Here is a 21,991-nt window from a genome sequence, read left to right on the forward strand (position 1 = left end):
TTTCACACGTGCTGAAATATGCAGCATGAAGTATTTAACTATCGTTTCTTTCCAAAAAGGATTTCGAGGCAGATAAATCTGCAGACTTAGTATTTTTAAATCCCTGAAATAATGAAGTGGTTTTTTTGCCCTGCATTTGTGAGCTACACATGCCCACCACTCTTCCCTTTGAGGTTTTTTCCAGCTCGACAAAGGATAAACTTGTCAGGGCTACTGATCGTTTCTCAGGACCAGAAGAGACTGAAATAAATAATTCAGCAAGCCAGGATTTTCACTTTGATGTACTCTTCAGTGATTTTTTTTCCTGACATTTGGCGAGAAGTCTGGGTGCCAGCCAACTTGGCTGCTTTGCTCTTTCTTAAGTTTTAGAAGCGTCACATCTGAAACTGGCATTCTTATTTTAGAATGTCAAGAGCAACGATAAGTACCTCAACAAAAAAGGGAGAACACGCAGTTGGCATGCCTTACTCACCACAAAGCCACTTAAAAAAATACAGCTGATTCTTTTTATTTTGCAAGCAAACTGTGTCAATTAAAAGTTTCTTAAAATGTCAAGGAAAGCACAAAAGGATTAAATAGGCAGGGCTGTAAAACTGGAACTATAAGTGATGTACAACTGAAGATTTCAGTGATGAAGTCAAAATTTTAAAGGAAAAAAAAAAGAAAAAGCTCACACTGTCCTGAGAATCTCAGCTGTCCAAAGTGAACCAGGCACGCCTGAAAGTGCAGGTTGCCAAGGCCACTTATGCTTTCTGAAAGCTGCATTTGTTCTCTGTTAACAGTACTATGTGGAAATAGAATTTTGCTCTGGGTGGATACACGAATGGAGCGCTCATCCATGCAACGGATCAAGGCTTTTCTCCCATGGAGGCCTTTTTCTGGCTGGGAGCACACTCACCTACAAAGCTTTGACAAAACCTGTGCTCACTGCTGGCCCATCCCGTGACTCGGTCATGACGAGGCGTGGGGCCCCAGGTCCTCTGTGTGTCAACATCACTGCCAGTGCTGGTGGACAGGAACTCCATGCCTCTAAAAAAACTTTCAGAAACCTGCTGGGTGAGTCAGTGGGAGGCTGGCAGCATCAGTGTCAGTACAGAATGAGCCCTCCTGCCCAAGGAGGTGGTCAAATGGGCAGTTACCTGCTGGAGGTGCTGTGGAGGGGCTGGCATGGGTGACCTGTAGGAGCATCCATGTGCTGAGATCCAAGGATTCTCTGATTCAGATGTATTGAGAAACTCTCAAAACTGTTTTTTTTTGTTTGTTTCCTTTTTTTGGTTTCTTTGCATGTATAAAGAGACAGGTAGAGCAAAAACAGAGCTAAGAACACGGTCACATAGAATCACAGACACTTATCTTGGAAGGAATCTGAACTGTTATTTAGTCCCAGCTCCCTTCCCATAAAGTAGGGAATAACACTGTAATAAGCTCCATTTAGATTGATTCAGCTTAAAGTTGTAATGAAACACAAGCCACAAGGTCAATGATACTCATATATATAATGGTGAAAAGCTAAAAACTTTTCCTCTAAGATCAGAAACAAGACGAGGATGTCCATTCTCGCCACTTTTATTCGACACAGTACTAGAAGTCCTAGCCAGAGCAATTAGGCAAGAAAAAGAATTAAAAGGCATCCAAATCAGAATGGAAGAAGTAAAACTGTCTCTATTTGCAGATGATGTAACATTATATACAAAAAACCCTAAAGACTCCACCCAAAAACTTGGAACTAATAGACAATTTCAGTAAAGTTACAGGCTACAAAATCAATATGCAAAAATCAGTTGCCTTTCTATACACTAAAAATGAACTACCAGAAAAAGAAATTAGGAAAATAATCCCATTTACAATTACATCAAAAAGAATAAAATACCAGGAATAAATTTAGCTAAGGAGGTGAAAGATCTGTACACTGAAAACTATAAGACATTGATGAAAGAAACGGAAGGGAAAATAAATGGAAAGATATTCCATGTTCATGGATTAGAAGAACTTAAAATGTCCATCCTAACCAAAGCAATCTACACATTCTATCCAAATTCCAATGGCATTTTTCACAGAAATAGAAAAACAACCCTAAAATTTGTAAGGAACCACAAAAGACCCCAATTAGCCAAAGCAGTCTTGAGAAAGAACAAAGCTGGAGGCATCACACTTCCTGATTTCAAGCTGTATTATAAAACTATAGTAATCAAAACAGTATACTACTGGCATAAAAAGATACATAAATCAATAGAACAGAGAGCCCAGAAATAAACCCATGCATATATGATTAATTAATTTACAACAAAGGAGCCAAGAATATACAACGGGTAAAGGATAGCCTCTTCGATAAATGGTATTGGAAAACTGTACAGCCACATGTGAAAGAATGAAACTGAATCCCTGTCTCATACCATACACAAAAATTGACTCAAAATGGGTCAGACTTGAACATAAGACCTGAAACCATAAAACTCCCAGAAGAAAACATAGACGGTAAACTCCTTTGGCTCCTATGGACACCATAAGCAAAGGTAACAAAAGCAAAAATAAACAAGTGGGACTATATCAAACTAAAAATCTTCTGTACAGCAAAGGAAATCATCAACAAAATGAAAAGGCAACCTATGTGATGAGCTAAAATATTTGCAAATCACATATCAAATAAGGGATTAATATCTAAACTATATATAAAGAACTCAGCTGCAAAAAAAAAAAAAATCTGATTTAAAAAAGGGAGAGGAACTGAATAGACATTTTTCCAAAGAAGACATACAGGTACCTGAAAAGATGTTCAATACCACCAATAATCAGGGAAATGCAAATCAAAACCATAATGAGACATCACCTCACACCTATTAGAATGGCTATTATCAAAAAGACAAGAGATGACAAGTGTTGGCAAGGGTGTGGAGAAAAGGGAACCCATATGCACTACTGGTAGGAATGTAAATTGGTGCAGCCACCATAGAAAATAGCATGGAGGATCTGCAAAAAATTAAAAATAGAACTACTGTAACTATATGATCCAGTAATTCCACTTCTGGGTGTATGTTCGAAGGAAACAAAATCACTACCTCAAAGAGATATCTGCATCTCATGTTCACTGCGGCATTACTTATAATAATCAAGATATATATCTATATCTACATCTATATACATATATTACATTTTCTTTATCCATTCATCTGTTGATGGACACTTAGGTTCTTTATATATACACACACACATACACAATGGGATGTTATTCAGCCATGAAAAAGAAGGAAATTCTACCATTTGTGACAACATGCATGGATCTTGGGGGCATTAAGCTTAGTGAAATAAGTCAGACAGAAGAAGACAAATATGGTATGATCTCACTTATATGTGAAATCTTAAAAAAAACCAAAAAACTGAACTCACAGAAACAGAGAACAGATTGGTGGTTGCCAGAGGTGGAGGGTGGGCATTAGACGAAATGGGTGAAGGTGGTAAAAAGGTACAAACTTCCAGCTATAAGATAAATAAGTTATTGGGATGTTATGTACAGCATGGTGACTACGGCTAACAATACTCTACTGTATAGCTGAAAGTTTCTAAGAGAGTAGATCTTCAGAGTTTCCATCACAAGAAAAAAATTTTTTATAACTCTGTGAGGTGATGGATATTAACTAGACTTACTGTGGTGATTATTTAGCAAAATACACATGTATCAAACCATTATGTTGTACACCTTAAACTAACACAATGTTGTATGTGAATTATATCAGTAAAACTGGAGGAAAAAAGAAGATAGGATATAAATTGATGTTGAGTAAATATGAATGTACAGTGTTAAAAAATAATAAAATAAAATATCCAAAAGAAAAGAGAAAAAGGCAAACTTGAAAGTCACATGCTACAGAAGCAGAGCTTCCACAAGCTTGGGGCCCCAAATCTGTGTGCAACAGAGCTCCCACCACTTTCACACACCACCATCCTTGATACCATTGTCCTGGAACCAAACTGGACCATTTTTGTAAGGGAAAAATAATCTATTGTGTTAAGCCACAGAAATTTAGGGGTTTATTTGTTATAGCAGCTTAACACTAATCCTAACAGTTACTTGTCCATATACATAGGCTTTTTAAAAAAATATTTATTTATTTATTTATTTGGTCTTAGTTGCCGGGTCTTAGTTGCGACATGCGGGCTCCTTACTTGTGGCATGCGAACTCTTAGTTGCAGCACGCAAGTGGGACCTAGTTCCCTGACCAGGGATCGAACCCAGGCCCCCCGCATTGGGAGTTTGTAGTCTTATCCACTGTGCCACCAGGGAACTCCCATACACATAGGCTTTTGATAAAGATTAAGCAAAATATTCACGAAACACCTGAGTCACAGTAAGTCAGTAACGGTTAATTCCTTTCTGCTCATGGGTCTGCTACCCACCGGAAAATATACCAATAAATTTTTTTTTTTTTTTTTGCTTTGAAGCAAGCACTTTCTAGGAATATTTAAATGTACAGATTAGGGCTAACCCCCTAAGCTTATTATCAGGCAACATTTTCTGGAGAGTTCTGACTGTTTACATCTTTAAATCACTCTGTGATCTGCGATATGATGTTTGCCTTGAACCCTAACTTGGAGCTGAGAGAGGGAGAGACCTCGGAACAAAGACAGCCACCTCGCTCAGTGGATGGCAGGTCCTTTCAAGTTTTCCAAAGTAAGTCATACTTACTTGTACTTTACTAGGGGTTCTAAAAAGAAAAGTCAGCGATGCTTAATGAGAAACATGAAGGAAGAAGCTGTCGATGCAAGAGCTTTTGAGAATGCCGAGCACGGGGACAGTCACGAACCCTGTTTACTCACCAGTTTCCACAAACTCAGGCTACATGAGCAAATACCTATTCTGTATTCTCACCATAAAATTGAGTTTCTAAATTGAGTTTCTAAGTATGTCTACTAAACAGGGCGAAGAGCTATCCTTGTAATATTTAGAGCCTTAATAGTCATCTTCCAAAATCTGTGGCGTTATTCGTTGGGCACTATTGTGTGTATTACAGGACATCACGATGGTGGGAACGTTTGCTGTGGATCGTGTTCAGTAACAGTGCTGTGAACTGTTGGTTATGGAAGACTGGCTTTGCCCACCAACCTTGTGATAACTAACCGCAGACTGCCATATCACTAGTCTTGTTATGACTGATCCAATCAGGATGGAGATCTGTTTCTTTTTCTCAAGTTAGGAACATACCTGATATCTTCCTTTGTAAGAAAAAGGAACCATTCTAACAGATTCATTTAAAACCATGTTCAACCAAAATCCTGTTGTCCCCAGAAGGACAGTCTTCTCTCATTTTCCCAGCAGGTGGTCATTAGAACTCTGGCGCTTTAGTGGTTTCCCATAATGCTCTTGGGATGAGGACCAAACCCTGCCCGTGGCCTGCAGGCCCAGCCTCACCTCAAGCCCATACACGAGAGCCCTCCAGCCATCCTGGCCATCTCTCAGCCCCACAGAAGAGCCCTGCTCCTTGGAGACTTGGGACCTGTGTCCATGCCTGTCCTCTGACAACCCATTAGGAGGTGGGGCAGCTGGGCAGATGCCTGGGGTGCTAGTCCCACAAGGGGCACAACCCCTCACAGGAAAGAACCTGAGGTGGAGAAAGCTGTACCTTTCTGAAGCTGCTTGGGCAGAGGAGGGAGGTGGAACCCCCAGGGGCCATTAGGCTGCCTTCTTTCGGGAAGACTCTGGTGAATGAGCCATGGCAGGTAGGTAAGCTTGAAGCCAAGGCTGAAATGCTCGGGAGAGCAGAGCATGAGAGCGTGGTGGTTTTAATGCACGTCCACAAATTCTCTGTTACATCTCCCACCAGGAGGAGGTTCTAGGTCTTGGCAACAGGCGTTGGACTGCCTTGAGGAGTAGAAAGGCATAGAAATGATGCTGTGTGAGCTCCAACACCAGGTCAGAAAAGTCTATGCAGATTCTCTCTAGCTCTCTCTCTCCTGGGTCACTTGCTTCAGAGCTCTGAGGCCACGACGCAGGAGAGACCACATGAGAGGGCACCCAGGGGTGGGGATGCCTAACAGCAGACATGTGAGTGGGGGAACGTTCAGATGATTCCAGACCAGCCATTGCCTGAATGACTGTGTGAGAGATCTGAGTGAGAATCACTGTCTGGGCCTGGTTCACCTCCAAACCATGAGAATGAGAGTAAAAGGGTGGTTGTTTTAAGCATCCAGTTTGAGGATGATTTGCTTTGCAGCAACAGTGAGCGGCATGAGGCTAGGAACTTTAGCCTTGTTCCCTGCTCTTGTATCCCCAGTGCTAGGAACGATGCCTAGCCCAGAGCAGGCCCTCAGTCAATATTTGTCAGATTCATGAACGAATGAATGAACAGAGAAGAAGCTCACTCCAGCCACCAGCAATCTATCCTCCCTGCCTTCCTCCGGCCGGCACGCTGCCTCTCCTGTCCCTCCCTCTTTCCTACTTTGCTGACTCCCAATCGGCCCTTGGATCACTTTCTCAGGGCAGCTGCCCTTGAACTCCCCTATCTAGATCAGCATACTGTCTGATATGGTCAAGTCACCCTGTGCTTCTCCTTCATGACACTTCTCAGCACTGTCATTACATAACCAAGCACGTTGAAATCCCTGGCTGGCCCGCTGTCACCTGCGATTGACCGTAAGCCACCCGACAGCAGGGACGGGGTCTGTCTGTTCACAAGTGTGTCTCCAGCACTGGACAAAGCCTGGCACAGAGCCGGCTGACGGCACGTCAGAACATTTCTGGAGAAGGACGATATTCAGCTCAGCTGTTTTTACTCACAATAGTTGCGACACCAAACGTGTGGGGCTTTTTTCTCACACCAACCAATTTTCCAGTTCTCCGGACACCAGCTCTGGGTGTCCCACAATTCAATTCGCTTCTGACACTGACCGCCCAGAGTTAGCTTCAGACTCCACAGGTTGAAGGGCTCAGTCCCAAAGACTGCCCCACTTCAGAGGCCAATCACAAGTCGTGGTCCCCAGGCTTCCCGCTTCTGTCCTGCTATGGCTGCAAAGCCAGGGGGGTTCCTACAACCCCCTACTTCAGGTTTGATCATTTGTTAGGACAGCTCACAAATCTGGAAACAGAATAAGTAACTCTGTTACTTACTATAGATTTATTATGGAGGATACAACTCAGGAGCGGCCAAAGAGAAGAACTGCAAAGGGCAAGGTATGGGGCAAGGGCACAGGACCTCCACGCTCTCTCCAGGCTTGCCACCCTCCCCGCACCTTTCTGTTTGTCAACCTGGAAGTTCTCTGAACCCTGCTGTTTAGAGTCTTCTATCGAGGCTTCATGTAGGCAAGAGTGATTAAATCACTGGCCCCTGAATGACTGAATTCAACCTCCAGCTCTCTTCTCTCCCCTACCGGGAAATCTGGGGCGGGGCTGATCATTACAACCCTTTAGTCATTTCTTGGTCTTTTAGACACAGGCCCTCAGCCTGAAGCTATGTAGCCTCCCCACCACAACCTGTCATCTCATTAGCATAGAGACACTCCTGGCACTCCAGATTCCAAGGGTTTTAGGAGCTGTGTGCCAGGAACCTGGGACGAAGACCAACTATTAAGTTTTTTATGATACCACAACAGCCAATCCCATTATTAGAACCTGCGAATTCTTAGAATTTTCATTAATACTGAGCTAGAATTGGCCTCTAACTACTAGCCTATCCGCCACCAGGCTTTCCAAATCTACTCACACCCTGGTCATCCTCACCACACAGATCCCGGGAGACCCAAGAGGTTGAGTGTCTTCTCCAGGTCTACACAGCAGTCAGGGGAAGAGCTGGAATCTGGAACCAGCTCTCTGCCTCACCAGTTCAATGCTATTCCCATTACACTACACTGCCTCCTGGATATTTTCACGGATGCTAAATGCTCTGTAACAACAAACAAAGCTGGGCGCTTTTTATAATGGAACATATGAAACCGGTGAGGCTTCTTACCACTGGACACATGGTATTCAATACCCACGTGAAACAAGAGCTCATGGTGATTCTTTAGGCACCTCCCTGCCAAATGCCTACAGGGTGAGCCCCTGAGCAAACATCGAATTCAGATTTCAATTTGGCTCCAATTTACTGGTCAGACCCTGTGTCAATTCTCTACAGAGGGTTTCTTTTCTCTTCCTTGTCATTCCCAGGGTCTTTGGAGCTCGAGGACAGAAATAAACTCCAGGTGATCTGCAATAGTTCAGTTAAGACACCACCCCTGAACAACTGAGCTTTTGAGGACAATGCAATGACTGGGAAAAGAAAATATGAAAATTTTAATGTGACTTAATGTGAAAAAGAAAAAAAGCACACAGAACCATGTACTGCATGATGCTAATATATATGTATATGCTTGGAAAACTAGGATGGAAAGATATACAAACTTTAAAATGACATGGCGGGCTTCCCTGGTGGCGCAGCGGTTGAGAATCCGCCTGCCGATACAGGGGACACAGGTTTGAGCCCTGGTCTGGGAAGATCCCACATGCCGCGGAGCGGCTAGGCCTGTGAGCCATGGCCGCTGAGCCCGCGCGTCCAGAGCCTGTGCTCCGCAACAAGAGAGGCCACGATAGTAAGAGGCCCGTGCGCCGCGATGAAGAGTGGCCCCCGCTCGCTGCAACTAGAGAAAAGCCCTCGCACAGAAACGAAGACCCAACACCGCCAAAAATAAATAAATAAATAATATTAAAAAAAAAAAATGACATGGCATTTCTCACCCTTCGGATAGGCAAAAAAATAAAAGATTGTTCATCTCCAGTGAATGCTAGTCTCGAAAGGGATGAGTTCTTTCACATACTGTTGGTGAGAGGGTTAACTGGAATGGAATCTGTAGAGAACCAGTGGTCTTATTAAAACAATAAACACACATGCCCTTTGCCCTAAGAATTCGTATTCTGGGTATCTAGTTCCCAAAATTGCTCACTCGCGTGTACAAAGCAGCAACAGGAATAACTACAAAAATCTGAAAACAACTGAAATGTTCACGTGTACAGAAATGGCTGGAAAATTAGTTTGTCCATACAATGGAACATGATTCAGCCTTAAAAGGAAGAGGTAGATTTATGTGTGGAGGTGGACAAACCTCCAGGAGACACTGCCCAGAGAAAGACAGATGAGCCGGTGCTGGCAGCAGCATAACAGATACAGGAGCATCTTATGTAGGTACAATGTACATTTGCATATCTCAAGAGACATACGGAAATTTTAAGACAACATGTAAACTTCTAGAGAAAGGTCTGGAAGGAGACAGCCCCCTAAATTAACAGGGGTGGACTTTTAACCTCTATTGTGTACTTTTCGATATCTACTTACATATTTAATGCTTTCTTTTTACGACATGTTGTGTACAAATTTTATAAGATTAGTAATGATAGAAGAAAATGTTATACTGCTAAATGAAAAAAGCAAGCTCTAATACAATTATGTTTGAACTCAATTATGTTACAAAGAAGATATGTTACCAAACTGGACTGAGTGATTTGAAACAGGGGCGGGAGTGGGACTTTTTATTGTTTCCTCTTCAGAACTTTGAACCTATTACTATTTTAAAAACATAACACAAGTAACAATTAAAAAAAAAATGGAAAGAGGAAAAAAATGACCTTAATGTTACGAGTGCTTATAGCTGGGATTACAAGTAATCTTAATTTTCTTTAAAACAAACAAATCTGGGGATTTCCCTGGTGGTCCAGTGGTAAAGAATCCACCTTCCATTGCAGGGGATCCGGGTTTGATCCCTGGTTGGGGAACTAAGATCCCACACGCCGCGGGGCAACTAAGCCCGTGCGCTGCAACTACTGAGCTCACGTGCCTCAACGAGAGAACCCGCATGCCACAAACTACAGAGCCCACACGCTCTGGAGCCCGTGTGCCACAACTAGAGAGAGAAAACCCACAGATCACAACTAGAGAGAAGCCGGCGCACCACAATGAAGAGCCCGCGCCCCAATGAAAGATCCCACATCCTGCAACTAAGACCTGATGCAGCCAAAATAAATAAATTGATTAATTAAAACAAATGTCAAGACAGAAGACTGGCTTACATTTCTTTAAGCAGGTGGTGGGATCTTAGAAGATTTCTTTCCTCCTTGGTAATTTTCTGCATTTTCCAAATTTTCTTAAGTAGACATGTCTTACTTTTAAAATCAGAAAAGAAAGCAAGCTGTAAAATTTATTTACCGTGCAGTTAAGCAAGAAGTCCCAAGGTGGGTACAGGATAAATTATAAAGAGACCAGTGGTTTTGAAAGAGTACCCCCTTTGAAAACACAATGCAACATGGAACTTGATGTGTTAGAAAGATAAAGGCAGAGTAAGCTAGGAGGGGCCTCATGCCCCACTCAGCAGAAGCCCCATCACACTGCAGAATTCAGGGTTCTGGGAACACCATTAGGAAATGCACTGTACAAACAGACTGGGGCTGCAGGGGGATGGCGGTGGCTTGTGCTAGAATGGCCAGAGAAGGCCTCAGGGAAGCGGCAGAAACTGTGTTAAAACTAAAAGGGCAAGGAGGACATCAGCGGGCGCTCTTGATGTGAGCAGGCATTTGGAGGAGGGCGAAGGTTGTGGGCGGTGGTACAGAGCCGGCGGCGGGGCAGCCAAGTCCTCCCTGAACTGTCGACTGATGACAGGCTTTCCGCAGTGGCTCACCGGTGAACAGGTGGAGAACGGTTGGGACCAGGCTAGGTTCCCGTAGGAGAAGGGAGCCACGGGAGGTTCCCGAACGCATCCATCTGCCAATGGGTACACTCCTGCATGTTCACCCCACCCTCGAGCTACAAGGCACTGGCAGCAGGAAGACAGACCACCTTCTGGGCCACTCAGCTCAAGGTTTTGTCACGGTTGTGCTGCACTTGGGCAGCGCTATCCTAGAAGTAATCCGTATTCCAAGGGCAACAGGGCTGGGAACCCCAAGCCGCAGCTCATGATACCTCCCCTGGGATTGAGATCCAGGCTGGGGCACCTCAGGCAAGTTGCCTTACCTCTCTGAGCTGCAGATGCCTCACCTGTAAATGGTGATTCAATTATTTATCCAACAAACAGCTACTGAGCATCTGCTATATGCCAAGTACAGTCATAGAAACTGGGGATGAGTAGTGACCAAATCAGTCCAAACTCCTACCCGCGTGGAGCTTACATCCTAGGGGAATGTAAAATTCCCCATTCCTGGGTTTGTGGAAGGGATTAGATATTTCCTGGAAAGCACTTAGGGTATTAATGATTCTTCCTCTAATTCCAGTGTGTGTGGGGTTTTCTTCCCCACAGCACCAAGCATTTCTCCAACACCAGCTGGTTGTTCACCCCACCCCCCAAGGTGCACCCTGAGGAGACTAGGACGAGAGAGCACATGATACTGGCCCTAGAGAGCTGAGGTGCGTATCAAAGGAATGATTTCAATGAGCCCTGACCTTTGCATCTTCCCATACGTAGAAAAGCGCTAAATTCTTTAACTTGAGATGTCTGGTTTTCTTTAATTAACAGTAATCTTTTGATGTTCTGACTGCATGATCTTTGTAGCAAAACTTCCTACATATCCCGGCTCCTCCCTTACCTCTGCAGAAGCAGTCTCTCAGAGCATCCGAGATGCTGTGTCCTGGACTTAAGTCCTCAGCTTCGTCTGCCAAATAAAACATAATTCTCAAATTTTAGGTTATGCATTTTTTTCAGTCGAGAAACTCAACTCTGACACCGTCTACCTGGAAATAGCCTCGGATCTCGCAAGTTATGGGCTTAATCCCACAAGACTGTCCCCTTACCACTTCAGATGCCAACCGCAAATCCAGGTTATCACCTGTGCTTCTAACTGGCTATAGATTGAAGGTTCCAACGACCCCCCTCCCTTTGGGTTCAATTAATTTGCTAGAGGGGCTCACAGAACTCAGAGAAACAACTTACTTACTAGATTACCAGTGTATTACAAAAGGATCTGACTCAGGAGCGGCCAGATGGAAGAGATGCACATGGCAAGGTATGTGGGAAAGGTGTTACAGCTTTCCCACTCTCTCCCACTCTCCCTACAACTCCATGTGTTCACCAACCTGGAGGCTCTCCAATCTGTGTCCTTTGGGTTTTTATGGAGGCATCGTTGAGGGAGGAGATAGATGGGCCCCAGCTGAGCAGCTGGAATTTGTCTCTTGAGGACAGATACTTCAAGATAAAGATAATTCTCTGCAGGAGCTGATCCCTGCTTGGGTGAAAAAGGAAGCCACATATTTCTCATTCCTGGGGTCAAGGAGACCTCCCAAACTACATGTGCACTGAAAGGTTGCCCAGGGGTCAGGGAAGGGAGGAGGTGCCAGCCCATAATATGTCCTGCCAGCCTCCCAGAAACCCTCACACTGGAATCCATCCATCTTGGCTAAAAGATGCGCGCACACATTGGGCAGGGCCCTAAAATCAGATCAGATACGGACAACTAGCAAGATGATTGGCCTGGGGAAACCTGGAAAAATGCCCCATATAAGCAATTTAAGTCACCCGAAAAGGGCAACTCTCCCTGAGTCCACCCGTGTGTCCTTTTCACACGTACTCTGCTTCTAATAAACACTTTACCTGCTTTACAATCTCCATCTCTTTCCAAATTTTTTTTTCAAAGAAGACCAGAGCCAAGGTCATAATTACATAGGCATAACTGATTAAATCATTGACCAATGGCAACAGATTCAACTTCCAGCCCCCCACCCCTCCCCAGAGGTCAGGGGTGGGGGACTGAAAGTTCCAATCCTCTAATCACAAGGTTGGTTCTCCTGGCAACCAGGCCCCATCCTTAGGTTCCCTGGGGTCTTTCCAAAAGTCACCTCATTAACATAATAAAAGACACCTTTCCGGTCTCCTCTAAGAAATATCAAGAGTTGTAGGAGCTCCGTGCCAGAAACAGTGACGAAGAACAAATATATATTTCTTTTTATAAATCACAACATCACAGGTTGTAATGTGATGTCCTTCTCCTCATTTTATTATTATGCACGTTCCCTATAGCACTTGGCTCCAAAAAGGTACCCAATAAACACCATAGGACTGGCCTACAGATTGAGATCCCTCTATCTGGAAACAAAGTGTCCTTCATTCAGCCCTGAGCTCAGACTAGCATGAAGCTTCCTCTCTCTGCACTCTGCCCCCGGCCCCCAGCACTGTCAATTCCACCTTAATAAACAGGGCTGGGAAGGGAGAAAGAAAGAAACCACGCTTGCGCCCATGCGTCACAGAAAAGGCAGCTGACAGCTCTTCCAAACCCTGGCTCAGCCCTCATTTCCTTGGGGAGATGAGCAAAACCTTTCAGGCTGGTGAGAGCTGGTCCCTTCTCAGGTAGTGCTGACCAGAGTCTTCACCTGGACACGAACCCTGGATGGACTGCCCTGGGGAGATGACTCAGCCCCTCCGATCAGGCCGGCCCAGGGCAAGGCCAGTCCTCACTTGGTGGATTTCAGCATTAAACGTTCATTTCAATGAGCTCATAGGTGGGGAATCGGCACAACCAGTACATATTCATTCTCCGCCAAGTGGCCAGAAGTGTTGGTATGAGTTGAAAGGAGAAAAAAAAAATTGTAAGCACACTTTAGGACGTTATCCTTGGGGCTCCAAGAACGAGCTCCACCAAAAATCTCACTGGCGCATATCTTGATACGTAGTGACAGTTTCCAGCTTTCCTCACCAACTACATGCTGGTGTTCTGATGCCAGCGTCTATTTTTATAGCCTGTGTCATGCAAAGGACCAGACGGGAGTTGGAGACAGAGGGACAGGGCACAAGAGGCGAGGGCACAGGCAACGGGGCCCACATCCTACTCGGACTCCAACAGCAAACCCTTCCGAGCAGAGTCTAGGACAGCAGCCAAGCCCACCCACCTCTGCAGCTTCATCCCCCATTACAGCCCAGACCTTGAGCTCCCTTGGGGCTGGGACTTTATCTGCCTCGTCCACTGCTCTAAACCCAGGGCCTGGAGCACAGGAGTGTGTAATGAGTGAACGACGCACGTCCTGGTGCGTCAACTCCAGCACACTGCACTCACCGGTCCCCCCAACCCCAAGAGCCCCTTCCGCTAACTCAGCGTCTGTGCCATTTCACTCTCTCGGCCCAGATGCCTTCTTGACCTTGTTAACTCTCGCTCATCCTTAAACTCAGCTCAAATCCCACCTTCCCCCAGAAGCCTTCTCTGAACCCAAGGCTGGGTGAGGTCCTCCCACACGGGGCAACCACAGCCCTCCCACAATACTCCTCAACGCCACAGGCTTGTGTCAGCTTCCTTGCCTACCTCCCCCCAGGGCTCGGTGGATGCGGAGCTGAGAAAGCAGCAGGTACTCATTAGATGGGTGTGGGAAGAAGGAAGGGACGGAGGGAAGAAAGGACACCAAGAAGGATGCTGTGGATGGAGAAGCACCTGTCACTGAAACCTACAGCAAACTGAATAAGAACAAAGCACTGAAACCCAACAGATCAATGAACCACTGGCCAACAAGGTAACCGAGAAAAGATAGCAGGAAGTGGTAGCGAAATATTTCTCAGTGGGTTTAAGTGGGAAGCTGAGGTCACTCTGCTGTGGCCTCTCCTCCTCTCTGGAGGGGGGCTGGGTGGTGGATGGAGAGGAGAAGAAACGTTGGGAGGATGGGTGAGTGGGGGCACTTGGAAGGCTCATGAGCAAGCAGTTCTCAGGGGCTCGAGTTCTCAGAGGCTCCTCTGGTCTTGAGGAGGCTGAAGGCCATTTCTTCTGGGGTAACCTCCAACTGCTGAAGGGAATCCACTAGGACTCACTCCCTCAAAGCTGTTAAGAACATGGCCTGAGTCAAGAAAGAGGAACAATGAGGACTTTCCATTGTCCTGTTAGTCCGGGTCCCAAAGATGGGAGCAGAGGCCAGGATTTAAGACACATGATCTGGGAATAGAGACTATTTTTGGCTGGAGCTTTCTTAGCACAACATTTCTTTCCAAGACAGACACCTCCAGTTGCCCCTCAATATTCATTCTTTCCTTGCCAACAGAATCTTGATTTGGTGGGGGGCGGGGGAGGGAAAGTGTGGCAGAGATGGCCAGCTCACCATGAGACCCATCTCCTCTTCCTCCTAGGCACAGGGCTGGACCACATTTCCCAGCCTCCCTTGCAGGAGGTGTGGTCATCTGACTGAGCCCTGGCCAATGGGATGTCAGTGGATGCAATTCTCCATCTTCAAGTCTGGCCCATAAAATCTTCCCATCCTCCAACTTCCATGTTCCTTCCTCTTCCACTGATTGATGCAAATGAGCATGGCAGCCTTAAGAGCCTGGGTCCCTGAATGGCTTTTTGGAAAAGAGTCCCTACCTCCCTAATCAGGAACAGCCATTTTGGACTTTGTGTGAGCAAAAAGTAAATGTCCATCATATTTGAGTCATTAAATGTACCGCTGACCCTTGAACAACATGGGTCCACTTACAGGCAAATCTTTTTCAATAGTAAATACAGTACTACGTGATCTGAGGCTGGCTGAACTCATAGATGCGGAACTGTGGATATGGAGGACCAACTATAAAGTTACGTGCAGATTTTTTTACTTGGGGGTTGGGGGAGCTCAGTGCCCCAAACCCATGTGTTGTTGAAGGGTCAACTGTATTTGGTTTGTTTGTTTCAGCGGTGAGCCTCCCTAACTCTTATAAGCAGCAATGTGCCCTGCTAAATACTCACATGGCCATTTTAACTGGGAGTGACCGTGTGACACAGTTCTGGCCGTGGCATGTCAGAGGAGGTCTGCTGGATGTTTTGGGGAAGATGTCTGCTTTCCTCATAAAAGGTACCAATGTGGCTGGTGTCTCCTTCCTGCAGCAGCCATTTTGCCATCATGAAGAAAAGGCCAGGGCTTCCCTGGTGGCGCAGTGGTTGAGAGTCCGCCTGCCAATGCAGGGGACACGGGTTCGTGTCCCAGTCTGGGAAGATCCCACATGCCGCGGAGCGGCTGGGCCCGTGAGCCATGGCCACTGAGCCTGCGCGTCCGGAGCCTGTGCTCCGCAACGGGAGAGGCCACAACAGTGAGAGGCCCGCATGCCGAAAAAAAAAAAAAAGAAAAGAAAAGGCCAAGAAAATAACAGTGTGTCAGTCCAGACAGACATCAGCTGTTGAGACCAATGCCAGCAACCAATACCTTCAAACATCTTGTTACATGAGAAAAATAAACCATTATCAACTTAAGCCACTAAGGTAGGGTTTTCTGTTACTTTGCAGCCAAACACAATCCTAACTGCTTTGCAACCATTCATTCATTCATTCACCAACCTTTATTGAGGCCTATTTCATGCCAGTTCTTGGGCTAAGGATGAAGATTCAGGGGTGAGCTGGGTGTAGCCCCTGCCCTCCAGAAGCTCCCAGTCAAGCTGGGGAGAAGGCCTCTGAGCAGACAATCTGCATGCAGTGGGAACGGATGCTGCAGTGACACACAACGTCCTGGGGGTCAGGGCAGTGGGGGCGGTGGGTGCGCACTGAGGCAAGGAGTTCCCCACTCCCTTTCTGGCACTGGGCACACACAGCAAACACCCCTCAAGCTATAAAAAAGCGAGTAGCGAGAACGTGCTATGCTCAGCCGAGCCAGGCAACTGCAGCTACTTGCCGCATGTTGAGTCCCTAAACACCATCAATTGATGCAACTGTTTCAAGATAATCGGCAGTCATTAGAGCAAGATGCACAAGAGGAGAACATAAAAACTCATACGCCGCTAACTCAGAAACGCTGGGAATTACGTGAACCGAGGATGAGGTGGGCTGGCTTAGATCGTCCTGCCTGTTGATATTCGGATCTCCTAAAACATACTCTTTCTCAAAGACAGAGTAATGTTTCACCTTGAAGACAGAGCCAAAAGAATCACACGTCTAAGCCATGACCTTCAACCACAAATGTCCAAGCTCCGACGCTCAGGTCTGTGCTTCCATTAAGAACCGTGATGGAGACAAACTGGCGACAGAAGTCAACCCCATCTGGGAAATCAAGAGGCAACCAAACCAGAGAAGTCAGAGCAGCTAGGGAACAAACTGGAAACTAGAGAAGAGGTTTTCCTCCTTTTAACTCAACGCTGCCTACACACTAATGTTTTTTATTTTATTATTATTTTTTTTTAATGAATGGCATTACTTGCCATTTCTTTACTTTCCAAGAATGGGGAAAGTGTTTTAAGAAAAAAAGACAAAGCCTCATTGACTTCAGACTCCAGAAGTTTAAAAATGAATAAAATAAGCAGGCTCTCCAATAAGAGAACTCATTATCAGGTTTCCAGTCTGCCTGCCATTTCATGAGTACAAAGAACTCCAGTGTAGAGCAGCGGGTGTGCTAATCACGCAAGGCAGAGGAAGCGCTCGAGTTCTGAGGCAGCAATCACAGGTTTCTCTAGTCCTCAGCCCACCGCTGGGGGCCACCGCAGGATGGCAAGGGCTTGGCTGGGCAGGCTGCCACACTGGAGTTTCTTTGTAGGACACGTGGAGCAAGCAAGGGTGAGGTCTGAGGTGGAAGGACCTCCCTTTCCAGGACCTGTTATTAAACCCAAGCCTATCAACAGCTTCCCAGAGACCTTCAGATGAAGAAGATTCCAGCTATGGCAGACACAGGACACATGATAGGGTTAAAGAGACAACCACAGGCCCAAAATGGCATCACTTGTGTTAAAACCCATGATACCAAACCTAGTTTTATTACCTAACCTAATTGCAGCTTCAGCCTTCCCCAGAAATGTAATCTTAATTGGCCAGTCTGGAATTTTCTGGCCAGCACCAATGAAATAATCTGTCACATGGGTCCCCTCTATCCCCCCGCATCCCCCAAAGGAAGTAGAGGTAAATGACATGATAGACCCTTGCCCCTCACCCAGGAGAAGGTGACCTGGCCTGAAGCAACCCTTGACTTTCTTTTACTAAGAGCCTCCTTGCCCCTCCCTCCTTCTACTTAGTGCAGCCCCTCAGAGGGGGCTTCTATTTACAAGATGGGATGCTGCCCAATTCACGACTCGTTGAATAAAGCCAATTAGATCTTCACATTTACTCGGTTGGATTTTGTGTGTGAGCGGTAGTCTGGCCTCTGCCTCAGGTTAGTCCCCTACCCGCCCTCGGGAGCAGCTGTGCCATTCCTCACTCAGAGAACTGGGTCTCTGATAGAATCATGGGCTTCCGGGGCTGCTAGAGAGCCAGCCCAGAACAGTGGTCAGGGCATCTGGTGCTGTCGACCAGGACCAAGAATAGCGCTGGCAAACCAGGTGAGTAAACACTGGGTTTACAGTCTCGTATCACGCTTCCCACTAACAACCTGAGGCCAAGAGTGAGAGTTAAAACGTGAACAACCAGCATGTGTCAGACACAGACCAGTCAAATGAGTGCCTGTCTTCAACAGTTGGCAAGGCCACGTCACCACTGTGTACCCGCTGAAGACCATCTGCTAGCCCCCTGCCACCACCCCCAGTCATGGTGAACCCTTTATAGGCTACACCCTAGCCTCTCATGGCCATAAAAGGTTGCCTGGAGCCACGTGAGTGCCTGGGAAATGCCTGCGCTATTATTCCTGTCCTTCGCTGTGAACTTAAGTGTGATATCCTCTGTTCCATGAGGACAGAGGCTATGTGTATCTTACCCGTCATCCTACACCCACCATCTCAGTGCAGTCGGTTGGTACCAAAAATGTTTTTTGGATGAATATGTTAAGGAATGAATGAATAGTAAAAAAAAAACAGAAAAAACAAAAACAAACAAACAAAAAACAGCTAACATTTAAGCATGCACTACGTGTTCTAAGTCCTTGTCAGGCACTATCTCATTTCAGCTTCACAATACCATGAAGTATTATCATCACCTCCATTTCACAAAAGAGAAGAAACCAAGGCATAGAGAGGTTACGTAACTTGTCCAAGGGTACAATCCAGGATTTAAAGCCAATCTGGCTTCAGAGCCTACACGCTGAACCACCACACTGTGCTGAGGACACACTTACAGGAACTTCTGTATTAGGAAGTCATCAAAAGAGAACCTCTATACAACACTGTAAATCAATTATACTTCGATTAAAAAAAAATTAAATAAAAATCAAAAGAGAGAACCTCTGACATCCACAAACCCTGAAAAATCCTTCCAGACAGTTTCTGATGGTGCTAAGCATACACTGTTTTTGTTTGTTCGGCTTACAGAACATTGTAAAGATGTTCTGTAATTTTCAAATAACTATGTAACCACATTGAGTTATCAAGCAACTGTAGCAGGAAATCCACGTACATAGTATTTCTCCACTCAAGAAACCTGAATTCTAGGGGAGCTCTTATAAATACTCTGTGGTCCAATGTCCCCATCTCTAAGAAGATCCCAGACTTGTTAGAAGGACTGAACAAGATCATGGACATAGTTGCCTATTTAAATGGTAAGCTACTACATAAGCATAATATATGACCATAATAATTAATATATTTCAATAAAATGACAGACCAGAAATTCTATTACCTATCGATCTATACTTGTCAGAATTCTGTATTTGCATATACTTCTACCGGAGTTCCTATTTATCTCTCTCCACATTTCAGTAACAATGTTTACAGCTTAATTTATTTCTGTAAGACTGTGTCCCTCTGTTATCACTTCTGAGTTTGCAGACATTTCTACATCCCCTACCTTAATCCAACTGCTCCTTTCATTTTAGAAGCATAAAGAGTTAACAAGGCAGTAAATGTCTTATTCTAACTTCAAATTCTCCTATATTAGCAGCCGACACAACTAGCAAACAGAGCTTCATCTGAGCTTTATAGTTAAAAAGCTCAAAATGATACTGCTCTATCTCTGAAGGCCTGAAGTTTGGTGTTAGGTCCAAGAATGAGGTGGGTCTAGGAAAGTAAGCTGTGGTTTCTGTTAGCTGGCAAGACACATGTCTCCATGTAATTGAGGGGTAGTTCAAATAGTATTCCAACTATTTGTAAATTGGGTGTAAATGATGAGTCTGACCACAAACAGGAGAGGAGAGGACAGGAGGGGGCAGGTGGTGTCAGAACCCGGTGCAATAATTTTCATCTTAGTCTGTTCTTTAAAGCTCTGGTTTCTATGCTGTTGATTGTGGCTCTCTCTAAGGAAGTCGGTTATACACACAGACAGAGAGAGTGGTAAGCAGATGACAAAAGGATGCCTCATAATACGGAAACATGAACACATACGTTGGGGAAGTGACTACGCAAATACACACAGAATTTACAAGTTCCTAAGTGGCTACCACTAGATATTTGAGTTGCCCAACCTCTCCTCCACCCTAGTACCAGCACAGAGGTGGCTCGATCAATGTGTGCAGTGCAGGAGGGTGGGGCTGAGGGACCAGGAGGGAGGGAGGGATGGCCCGGAATACTGGGATGAATCCCAGATACTCCTTGCGGAGTAGAGGATATGGGTGAAGGCTGCCTCCTGGCTGCAGGAACCACATAACTAGGCTCCTCCAAGTCCTTTTTCAATGCCTTTTTTTTTCTTAATAAATTTTATTTATTTACTTATTTACTTTTGGCTGTGTCAGGTTTTCACTGCTGCGCGCGGGCTTTCTCTAGTTGCGGTGAGCGGGGGCTACTCTTCATTGCGGTGCATGGGCTTCTCATTGCGGTGGCTTCTCTTGTGGAGCACAGGCTCTAGGGCACGTGGGCTTCAGTAGTTGTGGCACGAGGGCTCAGCAGTTGTAGCTCGTGGGCTCTAGAGTGCAGGCTCAGTAGTTGTGGCGCACGGGCTCAGCAGTTGTGGCTCGCAAGCTCTAGAGCACAGGCTCAGTAGTTGTGGCGCACAGGATTAGTTGCTCCGCGGCATGTGGGATCTTCCCGGAACGGGGCTCGAACTCGTGTCCCCTGCACTGGCAGGAGGACTCTTAACTACTGCGCCAGCAGGGAAGCCCTCAATGCCTTTTTAATCATTAACATCCTCCATGCTCCTGCAATGTCTCCTCTCTTCATTACTGATAGCCCTGTTTCTTTTCCAAAGCCAGTGGCCTCCCTAACCAAGGCCCAAGAAGATTCGGAGCAGCCTCCTGGTTCTAGGGATGAAGGCTACTTACTATCTGGGAGTCTGCGGCTCAGTTAGGCCACCCTGGCCCTCCTGCCTTTTGGACTCAGAGCAGACCTACAGGTCATTCCCGGTTCACAAGTGCCTCCTCATGGCCGCCTTGCAGGATCTCCAGGTTGAGGGGCCTTAGCAGGCCCTACACCATCCGCAAGGCTGCCCAGCAGGCTCAAGAAGAGTGTGCGGGAGGCTGCTTCTGCCAACAGGCCCACCATCCTACCAGAAGGCAGCTGTTGCCTGTTCTCCACCCCCTAAGTGCAGGGGCACAGACCCTCCCAGCCGCATCTCTTTTGGCCACCGGCCTGAACGCTCCCCTCAGCATCTCAGGTGTGAGTTGCCTCCCCCAGACCAATGGCATCACTCAAGCCACCTTTTCCAAAGGGGCACAACCCTCATCCAAACCTTCAAATGGCTCAGTGCTCTCCAGGCCCTCACCTGGCTTTCAAGGCTTTCTAGGAAGCAGAACAGTGGGCCCAGCACACCTTATTCCAGGTAACTGTGGGGCCGTTTTTCTGACCACAGTGACTTTGCTCCGAATGGCAACCCCTCCACCTGAATGTGGGCCCACGTCCTCATCCACCAGCCCAGAGCCTCGTCCCGAGGCTGAAGTCTACCTCCGTGAGTTTTCAGGACCTTGGCTATTCTGCTACCCTTTTTCCTACCCCCCTCCATAGAGCAAGTTCTCTCTCTCTCTTCCTCTCTCCCTCCCCCCCCTTTCTTTCTCACTCACAAACTGCAGGCATTAATTAAATGTCTTCTAGAAAACAGATTTTCACCAGCTGCAGTTATCCTGGGTATGAGCCAGACCTGGAGACACAGACAGTCCAGGTGAGGAAGATAAGCCCATGACAGCTGTGAACCTGTGGGCAGTGCAGGTTCCCACATCAAAGGGACATTCTGAATTCCAGCCCTTTCCATACTCCAGAGAAAAGGGGACACAGGTTGCTCCCACCCCTTTAGCCTCTGGCCGTTCTCTCCAGAGCTGGCCTTTGACAGAGGCCGAAG

General features: G+C 46.1%; 1 protein-coding gene across 8 annotated transcripts in view; it reads right to left on the minus strand.

The window, feature by feature from the left end:
• PXYLP1 (2-phosphoxylose phosphatase 1) overlaps window positions 1-21,991 on the minus strand; it is a 68,470-nt gene that overhangs the window by 43,886 nt on the left and 2,593 nt on the right. Inside the window, exons 4-6 of one of the 8 annotated variants that reach the window (XM_029214878.1) lie at window positions 12,021-12,166; window positions 11,534-11,599; window positions 6,881-7,067 (exon numbers count right to left, since the gene is read on the minus strand). The exons of 3 other annotated variants lie outside the window; for them this stretch is intronic. The gene's annotated coding sequence lies outside the window, so the exon portion shown is untranslated. Of the gene's footprint in view, window positions 1-6,880; window positions 7,068-10,027; window positions 10,121-11,533; window positions 11,600-12,020; window positions 12,170-13,310; window positions 13,497-20,441; window positions 20,469-21,991 lie in introns of those variants that run through there. 4 more of the 8 variants (XM_029214879.1, XM_029214881.1, XM_029214882.1 and 1 more) reach the window with 4 other exon arrangements.

The sequence above is a fragment of the Monodon monoceros genome, unplaced genomic scaffold (assembly GCF_005190385.1).
Source record: "Monodon monoceros isolate NGI ecotype Baffin Bay Population unplaced genomic scaffold, NGI_Narwhal_1 Super_Scaffold_11, whole genome shotgun sequence".
NCBI classification, from domain to species: domain Eukaryota; kingdom Metazoa; phylum Chordata; class Mammalia; order Artiodactyla; family Monodontidae; genus Monodon; species Monodon monoceros.